Source organism: Myotis yumanensis, unplaced genomic scaffold (assembly GCF_028538775.1).
Source record: "Myotis yumanensis isolate MYYU_CA2020_CCGP unplaced genomic scaffold, mMyoYum1.0.hap1 SCAF_10, whole genome shotgun sequence".
In the NCBI taxonomy this organism is placed as follows: Eukaryota; Metazoa; Chordata; class Mammalia; order Chiroptera; family Vespertilionidae; genus Myotis; species Myotis yumanensis.
The window spans coordinates 77,253,652-77,266,408 of record NW_027223761.1 but is presented as its reverse complement, the minus strand read 5'-3'; the positions used below and the strand labels follow the sequence as shown (position 1 = coordinate 77,266,408).

Below are 12,757 nucleotides of genomic sequence, written 5' to 3'. Positions count from 1 at the left end.
AGTTTGATTCCCAGTCAGGCTAACTTTTTACTTTGTAAGTACTGTAACATTTCAAACTCTTCCCGCTTCTTGGCAGGCACAAAGTAGGTCTGAGCCTCGAGAAATAAGGGGCTGGACAGTGGCTGGACCAGCAGCAGAGATGGCTCAGCTGGGATTGAGGGACTTGGGCTCAGCCAAGGATGGTCCTAGGGGTGGGGCAGAGCTGAGCCCAAAGTATTGGGGTCAAGGGGCTCCATTTAGAGGTAAAGGAGGAAGAAGAGACTAGGAATCAAAACATCCCTACAGACATCAGACAATGAGCTCTACAAGGGAAATCTGGGAACTATTAGGTCATTTAGCCCTTTGATTCTCAACACTGCCTGCACATATGAATCATATGAAGAGCTTTCAAAAAATACCAGTGTCTGGGCCCCATCCCCAGAGATTCTGATCTCCTTGATAACAAAATGGGTTGCTTACCAGCTCATTCAGGTATCCTCATATGCCGTTGGATTTGAGAATCATTGATCCCAGCTATTTCCCTTGGCCTGTGAGGAAACTGAGGCTCAGAGTATTGAAGTGGTTTGATTGAAGGTCTGTTCAAGCCCTCATTGCCGTGGATGTTGCTTCATAAGGCTCAGGACCTAGACTCGGCTCTGGCCAGAGTCTCCCCTGGAACTTGACTAACAGAGGCTCTCTTTCTGGAAGGCAACAACCCTGGGACCCAGAAGGAGGGCTCAGCTCTATCTTGTCAAGTAGAGTCTAGATTGCTAAGCAACCAGACATCTTTAAGCAGCACTATGCTCTGTGGTGATGCTTTGCATGGTACAGTTCCTGGGGATGGTTCTGAAGACCCTCAAGAGTTCGAGGCTCAGCAGAGGGAGCTTTGTGTGTGAGAGTGTGGGCTCTCCCTGCCTTATCTTCAGGGATGGTCCACATCAGACCAAGATTCTGGTGCCTCACAGGATTTGGCATTGAGAGCCAGGGCTTGTTCTTGTGCCTGGTTGCCACAAAAAGCTTATCTTAAAGGGGGAGAAGACTTGTTATAGCTTGGAGGCTCCTTTAATTATTTTAAAATTTGGAAATAATTTCAAACTTATAGAAAAACTACAAGAATACAAATAGTACATTTTATAACCAGATTCCTTTTTTGGCATTTAATCCAGTTCCTTTATTATTTGTTTTTCTCTCTAATATTTTTTTCTTAACCACATGAGAATAAGTGGGATATATCATGGCCCTTTTCCCCAAATATTTCAGTGTATATTTCCCTAAAAGAGGGGTATTTGCTTTCTCTTTTTCTTATACAGGGGTGGGCAAACTTTTTGACTCGAGGGCCACAATGGGTTCTTAAACTGGACCGGAGGGCCGGAACAAAAGCATGGATGGAGTGTTTGTGTGAACTAATATAAATTCAAAGTAAACATCATTACATAAAAGGGTACGGTCTTTTTTTTTTTTTTTTTTTTTTTAGTTTTATTCATTTCAAACGGGCCGGATCCGGCCCGCGGGCCGTAGTTTGCCCACGGCTGTTATAGAACCACAGGATAGTTATAAACTTCTGTAAGATACTATATTAATTGTCTATTCTAGTTTTGTCAATTAACCCAATGATAACCTTTAGAAGATGTTTCCCCTCCAGTTCAGGATCCAATCTAGGATAATGTGTTACACTTTATTGTGTTGTTCTTTAGTCTCCTGTAATCCGGAACACTTCCACAGCCTTTCTTGTGTTGGATAACGTTGATCTTTTTGAATATAGAGCCCCTCCCACCTTCAAGGACTGTCACTCAGGTTGGGTTTATGTTGTGCTTCTTCGTCATTGGACATGGCCTATGCATCCCAGGACAAGATACTCTGCCACTGATGCTGTGCCCTTCTCAGGGTGTCGCATCTGGAGTCATACAATATCAACCTGTCCCTCCCAAATTTTCATCAACTGGTGAAAGGGTTAGTCAATTTTTTCGCTGTATAGTTACCATTTTATCCTTTGCAACTAATAAGCCCTCTGTGAGAAATACTTTGAGTCCATGCAGGCATCAGCATCCTTTTGAGAATCTTGCATAAACCAATCTTTACTCTGATGGTTTCAAAATGATGATTTCCCAACTCCAACCTTCTGAGGACTTCTTAGAAGTCTGTGAAAGGACTCCTGAGCAAGATTCACTTCTGACTTTGAGAGACGATTCAAGGCTGCAGCCAAAGCTCCGTTGTTGCCTGGCTGATGCTGCTCAGTGGTGAGCATTGACCCATGAACCAAGGGGTCACAGGATCAATTCCTGGTCAGGGCACATGCCCAGGTTGCGGGCTTGATCCCCAGTAGGGAGCATGCAGAAGCCATCGATGTTTGTCTCTCATCGATGTTTCTATTTCTCTAAAATCAATAAAAACATTTTTTAAAAAAGCTCCACTGTTTCTATTTTGGGAGGAGCAGCTGCACATACTTCTGAAATTCCTCTCCCCTCTGAGCATGCTGCACCTTCCAGATTTTGCTTTTAAACCTCTGGTGTAGACCTATGTCTTAACTTGTATCTTATCGAGGGTTACAAGCGGTTATCTCACCTTGTAATCAGTGGCATTACCAAAGTGCTTTGGGTTTTGGGGACAATTCATTTATTATTTATTCATTTATATTAACAAGGTTTTGAGTGCCTATAATTATCATGCTCTGGACTAGGTACTGGAGGAAAGTGGTGAATAAGAAAGGCATTATGCTAAGTAAAATAAGCCAGGAGGTGAAAGAAAAACACCACATGATCTCACTCACTTATGGATAATAAAGAACATTATAACCTGATGAACAAAAAGATAGATACAGAGGCAGAGAAGCATTGAACAGACTGTCAAATTACAGCAGGAAGGCTGGGGAGTGTTGGAGGTGGGGGAGGTAAGAGATCAACTGAAGGACTTGTATGCATGCATATAAGCATAATCAATGGACACAAGACACTGGCGGGGCGGGGGGTGAGGGCATGTGCTGGGGAGGGTAGGGGAGGCTAGGGGAAGGTCAATGGGGGAAAAAAAGGAGACATATGTACTACTATCTGTAATACTTTAAACAATAAAATAAAAAAATATTTAAGAAAAGACAAAAAGGAAAGAAAGGCATGGAGCCTATCATTAAGAAGCTTGAAGTCCATTGGGGAAGACTGACATTGTGCAGATAATTAATAGTAAACTAAATTTTACAAAGGGGGCAAGTATGGAGTGCCTTGTGGGCATACATCAGCAGAAGTTTACCTAATCTGGGTGCTGGGGAAGTCCTACCGAGGAAATAAAATTAAAGATGAGTCCAAATGATCTTGGCAGACAGTGGATGATGTGAGAGCAGCAACTAGAAAATTCCCAGAACTGAGAGGACAGGGTGCACTCCCGTCTACATGGCTGCGTGTGGGGGGTATGCGGCTCATGATCAGACAGAAATGGTTGGATCCAAATTGTACAAAGCCTTTTGAGTCTTGAAAACAATTTTGGTTTTAATCCTGAGTCAAGGAAAGTTTCTTAAGGATGATAAAAATCTTATTCATAAACTTAAAAGATCACTTCGGCTGCCATGTAGAAAATGGATTTGAATGGGTGGAGAAAGAAAGAAGCCAGAGTGGAAGTAGGGCGATCAGTTAGGTTGGAGGGGAGTCCCATTGGTGGCCTGACTAGGGTGGCAGTGGGTGCATGGAGGGAAAGTTTTTGATTTCTCGATTTTGATTTCAATAGGGATCATGGATGCTATGGAAATCTTGATAACAAAATGGGTTGCTAAGAACCATAGCCATTCTGTTTAGACAGTGCTCACTAGAGAAATCAAGCTCAACCTAGCTGGGATATACAAAGTTTACTGATATTTACCAAAAGTAGCCAACCATGGACCAGGGTCTCACTTGCAGTTAATGAATTTGCTCCTTTCTATTTTTACAAAAGGAGTTGATCCTATTACTAAGTATTGCACAATTTAATTTGATTTGTGTAATCATTTGCCCTTCAAAAGTGTTATGGACACAGCCAATTTTGGCTCACAGGCAGTACAGAGTTATAGTGGAATCTTCTCCCCCAACTCAGCATTCTTTCCTTTGACTGCAGGTTTTATAGCACATGATACTTCCCCATTAACTTTTATTAGATCCATAATTTTTTTATTAACATTGAGTAATAACTGTTTTCAATGGCACCACTCTTCCGAGAGTCCTCGATTTGTAGTCCATGGTAGCAGTTGCTAAATTGAAGTTTCTTCTGCCAGCATTTCACCCACTGTAAATTCAACCATTCAACCTCATCTTGCTTAAAAAGCCATGAAATTCCTGGACATTATCAGAAAAATGACCACAGTCAAAGTGCTCTAAATGGAGATGAAAATTGAGCTCTGGCCTATTTGAATGAAGATGTTTCATAGTTATGGGCTGGAGGTGGGAACTTCCAACCCCAAGTTAAAACTGTCCTTTCTGTGGTATTTCTCCTATTAGGGAGGTTGTTGACTGATCCACACACAGTTCCAGATTGGGACTGTGTCTGATGGAAGCTAGGGGAATTTTTACAGTAGCATTAGTAGTTTTTTCTTTTCTTTTTCTCTTATTAAGGATGAAATGAGCTGCAGGTGAGAATCTGCCCTGAGCAGAGTCAAAGAGGTATGAGATCAAACACCTCTTACCTTGAGTTTCCAGTGAAGTTTCTCTTATTTAAAAGGGCATGGTTTGCCTTGGCCGGGTAGCTCAGTTGGTTAGAGAATCCTCCCTATAGGCCGAGGTTGCAGGTTCAATCCTCAGTCAGGGTACATACAAGAAGCAACCAATGAATACATAAATAACTGAAACAACAAATTGATATTTCATTCTCTCTTTCTTTGTCTCTCTCTTTCTAAAATCAATAATGAAAAAAAGGACATTGCTTTAGTGAACATAGTGTCAATTTTATTAAATTCAGTTTAATTTTATGGATATTCTTGATATTTCTCATGCTTTTTAGGATTAGTTAGGCTGCAAGTGACAGAAAACCCCAAATTTCTCTCATGTAAAAGAAATACAGAGTTAGAGAGTCCAGGACTCATTGGGAAGGCCACAATGTGGTAGGCAGATATTTTGCTGTTCTCATATCCTCAGCATGTGGCTTTCAACTCATGGCTATGTATGGCTGCCTGAGATCCAGCCATCTTATCTGTATTCTAGTGGAGGAAAAGAGGAAGAAGGCCATGTTCCCATCCTTTAAGGATACTTCCAGGAAGTTCCATTTAAATCCCACTGGTAGAATTTAGTCATATGATCACGCCTATCTGCAGGGGAGCCTGGAAAATGTTATTATTCCAGGCACCTTGTACAGAGTTAGAATTTGGAGGTTATATTACTAAGGAAGAATGGAAGGCTGCATATCAGGGGACATCTCATGGGCTCGAATAAAAGACATGCAAAGTATCTTCTCTAGATTTCTTTTAAGGGCAACTCAATTGTTCTTGAAGTCTTTGGGAAACACATTTTAAAAACAGATGCTACCTATTCTTGGAAAAATGAAGTTCAAAACCCAAAGGCTAGGAGCTTGGAGGAGGGAAGGTGTTTGGTGTATATGTAGCTGGTGACTTTTAGAAATACTCAGAAGCTTCAAACAGGCATCCATCCATCCATCCATCCATCCATTTTTTTGAAACATTTATTGAGTACCTGCTATATACCTGACACTGTGATCATAGCTGAGAAAATGGATATGAATAAGATAGTCTCATACTCAAGGAACTCATGGTCTGGTGGAAGGAAATGTTTGGTAAATTAGAAATTTCAGGTGATAAATGCTATAATGAGATAATCATTCATTTATGTGTCCATTGAATATCTACTATGTACAAAGTGCTCTTCTAGACACCAAGGACACAAAAATGGAAAGTCAAGTTCTCTATCAGAAAAATTATAATGCAGAGTGATCAACAGTTTAATGGGGGTATGGATAGGTATAAGCAAATGGAGAAAAGCTTGAGTCAGAAAATGCTTCCCAGAGGAGGTCTTGAGCTGGAACATGAAGAAAGAGAAGTTTTCCAGTATAACCTTGGACCTCCTCCTTCTGCCCATTAGGCATTGAGGGAATTAGTCTTCCTTCCTTTTATGCCCATATGTAATTCATATGTCATGGGTGGCCGGTATTTGCCCACACTCTATTCTGAAGATTTTTGAATAATTCTCTCTGCTACCCAAATGGGTGCACAAAGATATTTACTTGATAATATTTATTGAGTGAGTGGGTAATAGGAGGTGTTTACCATTTTCCTTGATTTTAAGCAGAGTTGTAATGGCACTATTTTAAACCCATTTTGGGGCTGAAGGGCCTGACAAATGCATTTCCACCATGGCACGGAACTAGAAACCGAAATCAAATGAAATGAAGAGTCTGATAAGATACATCCTATCAGTAGAATAAAATTAGGTATCTGTCAGAATGCATTTGTCCTCTAAATAACCATCCATATGTTTTATGTTTTGGTATAAATAGGCATTCATCAGTTTATCACAATTGTGCTGTCAGAGACCCAGCAATTCGGAACAGAATTTTAAAGATCCTTCTAGAGCTTTAACCTAGGAAGGCATTTGGAGGGTTGTTTTTCTTGTTTCTTATTGTTTCTCTTTCTTCTTCTGATTTCTTTTGGCTCCCTTCAGAGTCCGCAGTTCATTGCTAAAGAGAAGCAAAACATCTACGTAAAATCAACCCAATAATACTATGTTCCAAAGCATTAGTTCCTGCTGTAGTCAGCTCATTGCAGAGACTGCTGTTTGCTTCTCAGCCAGCCTTCTTCAGGTGTGGCCTGTGGTGGGGAATGCCAGGCTTGTGACCACTGGGTTCCTGCGATGTTGGCTCCCTCTGGCCCCATGGCCTTGGGTCAAGCCCAAGGAGTGGGTGGGGAGTGTCACTATGAGCTCTCCCACTCTCATCTGCGCCACTGTTGTTCCTAATTTGCATGGGTGTGGGCTACTGGCAGCAAAGAAAGCTCTGAGGAGGAGAACCAGAGGCCTGGCAAGTTGAGAGCCTCAGCGGTGGGCATTTCCGTCTGACTGTTTCTAAGCAGGGAACTGGCTGCTAAAACAATTATTATCTTGTCAAACATTCTGTTCAATGAAGAAAATTGGTCTGGTAACTTTGTGGACAAAAGCACATTTTGACCAAAGCCCAAAACTAGGCATTTAAATAAACCCTGGAATTAATGCTGTGATTAGCATTAATATTTGCCAAGGTCATAAATTCTTTATATAAAAAAATGGTTTAAGAGTCAAGCCAAAGGAAGCTTCCCTGGAGGAAGGAAGAAAAATGTGGAATTTAATGTGTTCACAGTGGGCACATTGCAGGGCAGACCGCCAGCCTCCTCTCTTGGTGACCTCCTGCAGGAGGTCAGCCCCCTGAGCCTCTGCTACTTGGTGCTCTAGCTCTGCTCTCAAGCCCTGATAGAGAATTGGTAGGAAGTCATGGAAGGTCATAGAAGGAGACAGTAAGGAAAATCAGATCTCTAAAAGCTCTGGTTCCAGATCTGAGTCCGGAGCGGGAGAAGAAGAGAAACAAATGGGCCCGAGAAGAAATAGATGAAAGAAAAATTTAACTTTGTCTACACAGGACTCCCTGGATCCTGGCTTTACACTCTTCATTCCATCTTCACTCTCCTGCCCCCATCCCAACTCATTTGGTGACATTAGAGCAAAGTTACCAGGAGGACAGGTCTAAGTGTCCCAGACTCCATCAATTCACTGTGAAAACTTCATTCCTATTTTTAGGGGCTCAAACATAGGCCCCTAAGAATAGAAGAATAAGAAAGGAGTTGAAATAAGGAGGAGAAAATGAGGCCAAATAGGCAGACCTGTCGTGCACCTCGTCCCAGGACCAGACTAGAAATACAAGTAAATTGGAGAACATTCACTTGGAATTACCAACTGAAGTCCAGCTGAGGAGGAGGCTTATATAAAGGAAGGACAGAAAACACCTGGAGTCCAGTAGGAAGGGCAAGGTCGAGAGAGGAGCTGACCCTTCCAGGGGTGGCAGGCCAGCAGGGGCTGAGAGAGGAGGGAGCCTAGACTATGAGAGGGCCTGTTCCTCAGAAGATAGAGGCCCGGCACCCAGGCTGGGCTCCACAGGCCAGAGCATCAGAGCCGGACCTGCTTCCCAAGTAACATCCAGCGCAAAAGGCGCAGGGTTGCTGGCTGTAGCAGAGTCTGGAGCTGCTCTGAGAGCCACAGTTTTTTCTTTTGTTTATTTGTTTTCTAAACCCAGAGCACAGGAGTTTTCATTTGAAGCTACTCACCTGAGGCTTTGGTGCAACGGAGGGAGGCATGGGCTTGAGGTGCCTGGGGAGAGGCTGGGGTGGGAAGCAGTGCAGGGAGACGTGGAAAAGCAGTAGCCAAGAATCCTGCATTTGGTCATTCTTATGCGTCCAAACCAAAATGGTCACTTTTCCTGAGAGGAGCTGGCCACTCCCAGTAGCCACAGGGCAGGTAAGGAAAAAACACCCTGCCCTGGGTGATACAGCCCGCCCCTCCCTCAGGAGCCCTGCCTGCCACACCCTGCATGTTGACCTTTTCAGAGGAAATCAAAAGCAGAGTCCAAGCCTAGGGTTTGAACAGTCTCAGGAGCCCTCAGTGACTGGATTGGGGAGGGCTTGTCTGCCCCACTATCCTGGGCACCAGTCTAATCTGGTACTTTGCCCGCATGGGAGAGCTGATAGAAATTCCAGGTTTCTGGCCGATCCCACTGGATTGCATACAAGGATCTCTGCCCAGCTAAAGGCAGAGTAATATTTTGGGCCACTTGCAGAGGAGTAGCCCTGGGACAGGGAAACACAACAACCACATTCCCTGAAACCTGAACAGCTCCTCAAAGCCCTTTCAGAAACAGACTTTTGAGTGATTAGGATTGGCACCTGACTAGCAGGCAGAGGTGGGCGGAGTCAGAGCCTGGAGAACCAGGAGGTTTGCTGACCCAGCCATGGGCCCCATGCTGTGAACAAACCTGCTTCAAAGGGCACATTAGCCCCTCCTGCTTGCAGCCAAGTCCTGTGGAGACAGACACAAACTGTGGATCACTGGGAGCTTCAAGCAGGCTGCTGAAAGCCGAAGGACGGCCGTTTCTGACAGTGGTTAGCACGTAAGTATCTCATAGGGGTCCCAGAATTGGCAGACAGAACAGAAGAGTGGGATTTAAAGAGAGCTCCCATGGGCCCCTAAACTTGGCTGAAAGGAATGTCATTTCACCTTTTAATTTTTTCTCTTCCTTTTTAAATTTTTTTCTCTTTCCTTTCTTTTTTCCTTTCTTATTTATCTTCTTTATCTATATGCTTTATTATTTGTTATTATTCTAGCCTCTATTGTTTCGTTCATATATCTAATTTTCCTCTTCTCTTTTCCTATGCAATCTTGTTTTTTCCTTTTTTTTTTTTTCTTTTCTCCTCTCTTTTCCTTTCCCCCTTTCATGTCATCTTTTTTCCTCTTCTTGTTTTGGGTCTATCTGCTTTCTCCTCTATTTTCCTTTTCAAATATTTTTTCACTTTTCTTTTTTTCCTTCTTTATTTTAAACCATTTTCCTTTTCCTATTCCCCTAATTCTTTATTCTTATGTTCTTTATTTCAGCTCTGCACCTATATATTCCTTTTTCTCCCCCACCCCACAGTTTTGAGGTGTGTGTGTGTGTGTGTGTGTGTGTGTGTGTTTATTTGCTTGTTTGGTTGGTTGGTTTGTTATTTCTTGTCTCATATTTTTTTCTATCTTTCTTTTCTCTTCTTTTATCATTCTTTTTTTTAAAGGTTTGCAGCTATTTTATTTATAACTATACATTTAACACAATGAAATAAACACTGATATATGGAAGCCTAGTTAATAGTAGTGTAACAATATGCATCTTTGATGGTTACATTATTTTAAACATCAAACTACACTTAAAAATTAATGCCGATAAAATTCTTGGTAATAATATTATTAAGAAATACACTATATAAATTGAAAATATGATTGCTTAAAATTTGAAAGTTGAAGTGAACTCAGAAGGATAGTCAGAGTTCAACATAATCTGAAAGGGGGGCAGGTGGGAAAAAGCTCTGACCCAAATAAATCTTTCAGGTTAACAGAAGGAAAACGAAGCAGAGTTTATCTTCGAGGATGACGGGCAGTTTGTGTCTCCGGGCAGGACGGGTCCCAGTGGCCTCGGGCCCGCAGCAGAATTACATCACCGAGCAGGAAGACTTTCCTTGTGAAGCAGCCCCATCAATTTTTTTCTGCCTCCAAAATTATCCTTCTGAAAACATCAACAGCAGTTTGATTCTCTTTAGCAGAAGATTCCAAAAAAGCTGCATTCCAAGATTCTGCTAACGCCTTCCCTTCTTCATAACTGATCACCCTTTCCATATGTAGGTCTTTCTTATTCTCAACCAACATAATAGGTATTTGCACTTTCCCCACCATGTCCAACAACTTGCCATGGATAACTTTAATCACCTCAAAACTTTTGATCGATGTCACAGAATACACGAGAATATAGCCATTAATATCTATGGACTACGTCTGGGGAAAGATGGAATATTCAACTTGCCCAGCTGTGTCTACAAGTTGAAGATGATATTCTTGTCCATTTACTGTGATCAATTTTGTGAAAGTGTTCTCTATGGTTGGGTCATAGGAGTCAACAAATTGGCCTTCAACAAACTGAATCGTCAACGAGGATTTCCCCACAGACTGGTAGCCTAGGATCGCGATCTTCCGGGACTTGGACTGCGGCATCTTGGCGGCCTCCTCAGCCCCAGGCCAACCACATGAACCCTGGCTGCAGGGACTCCTGTGCTGCGATCAGATAGGCGGTGGCAGAGCGGCACCCAGGGGCGGGGTGGGCGGGCGTGGCTCTCTTTTATCATTCTTCATTTCTTCTCTCTTCCCTAATTCTCTCTTCTCTGGTGGTTGCTTTTGTTGTTGCTGTAGGAATCTTGTGTATGTTTTAGTTTTGTTTCTTTTGTTTTGCAATTTATTGTTTTGTATTTTGTACTAATCTGTCAGCACCTCTACAATAGCTCACTCAATATGGTCAGGGGTGAGCCACATAGTCAGCCAGCCTGAGAGGAGATTTCATCTATGAATGGGACAATAAAATTCAAGACACAACTACAACTGGAGAACCCAAATAACTCAAGCAAGAGACTTTCCTAGAGCTCCCAGCTCAGGAGATCTAAGAGACTGCACCCCTGGGTCTCAAAAACACCTACTAAGACCACCCCACAAAGTCTGGGAGGCATAGCAGTTTGATCTAATACATAGAAACAGATACAAAAGGATAGCAAAAAAAAAAAATAAAAATAAAAAATGGGGAGACAAATCACCCCCCCACATGAAAGAAAAGGAGGAATCTCCAAAAAAAAGAATTAAATGAAATGGAGGCAATTTGTCAGATAAAGAATTTTGTCAAAGTAATGGTAATAAGTGTGCTCAAACAATTCAATGAAAACTACAAGCAACTTAATGAGAATTACAAGAAAATTAATTGGAATGTTAAGGTACTTAGTGAGAGCTATACCAACATGAAAAGAGAGGTTGAAAGAATAAATAAGAATCAATTGGAAATAAGGAAAGACATAGCTGAAATAAAGAACACTCTGGAAGGATTCAACAGTAGACTAGAAGAAGGTGAGGACTGAATCAGTGAATTAGAAGACAGGTAAAAATGGGAAAAAACACCCATTCAGAGCAGCAAATGGGAAAAAAATTAAAAAGTAGGAGGAGAGTTTATGGGAGCTTTGGGACAACATGAAACCTAACAACATTTGCATCATAGGGTTCCCAGAAAGAGAAGAATCCAAGCAAGGAATAGAGAACCTATTTGGAGAAACAGTGACAGAAAATTTCCCTAACTGGATAAAGGAAAAAGTCACTCAAGTGCAGGAAGCACAGAGAGTCCCAGCCAAAATGAACCCCAAAAGACCCACAACTAGGCATATAATAATTAAAATGGCAAACATTAATGACAAAGAAAGAACCTTAAAGGCTGTAAGAGAGAGATAGAAAATTACCTACAAGGGAGCTCCCATTAGACTGTCAGATGATTTCTCAATAGAAACACATCAGGCCAGAAGGGAGTGGCATGAAGTATACAAGGTAATGAAAACCAAGGGACTGAACCCAAGACTATTCTATCCAGCAAGGCTATCATTCAAAATCAACGATGAAATAAAGAGCTTCACAGACAAAAAAGGGCAGAAGAAATTATTGCCACCAAACCAGCACTGTAAGAAATGCTAAAGGGACTGGTGTAAGAAGAAGAAATAGAGAGAAAGGGAAGAACACAGGCATAAAGAGTAAGAATGGCAATAAATAAGTATCTATCAATAGTAACTTTAAATATAAATGGTTTAGAAGCTCCAATCAAAAGGCATAGAGTAACTGAATGGATAAGAAAACATGACCCATATATATGCTATCTACAAGAAGCTCACCTAAGAACAAAAGACTCACACAGAATGAAAGAGAAGGGTTGGAAAAAAATTTACTGGGCCAATGGGAATGAAAAAAAAAGCTGGGGTAGCAGTACTCATATCTGACAAAATAGAGACAATAATAACAGACAATAAAGACAACTTCATAAAACTAAAAGGATTGATACAACAAGAGGATATAACTCTTGTAAACATATAGGTACCCAATACAGGAGCATCCACATATATAAAAAACCTTCTGGAGGATTTTAAACCTTCTGGAGAGATTGACAGCAATACAATCATAGTAGGGGACTTTGATACCCACTGACATCACTGGATAGATATTCTAGACAAAAAATCAAGAAGGAAATAGTAATCCTA

The 12,757-nt window shown here is 41.7% G+C and overlaps 1 pseudogene; it reads right to left on the bottom strand.

The window, feature by feature from the left end:
- Positions 1-9,977: 9,977 nt before the first annotated feature.
- On the bottom strand, positions 9,978-10,735 carry LOC139018307 (GTP-binding protein Rheb pseudogene; annotated as a pseudogene).
- Positions 10,736-12,757: the final 2,022 nt, after the last annotated feature.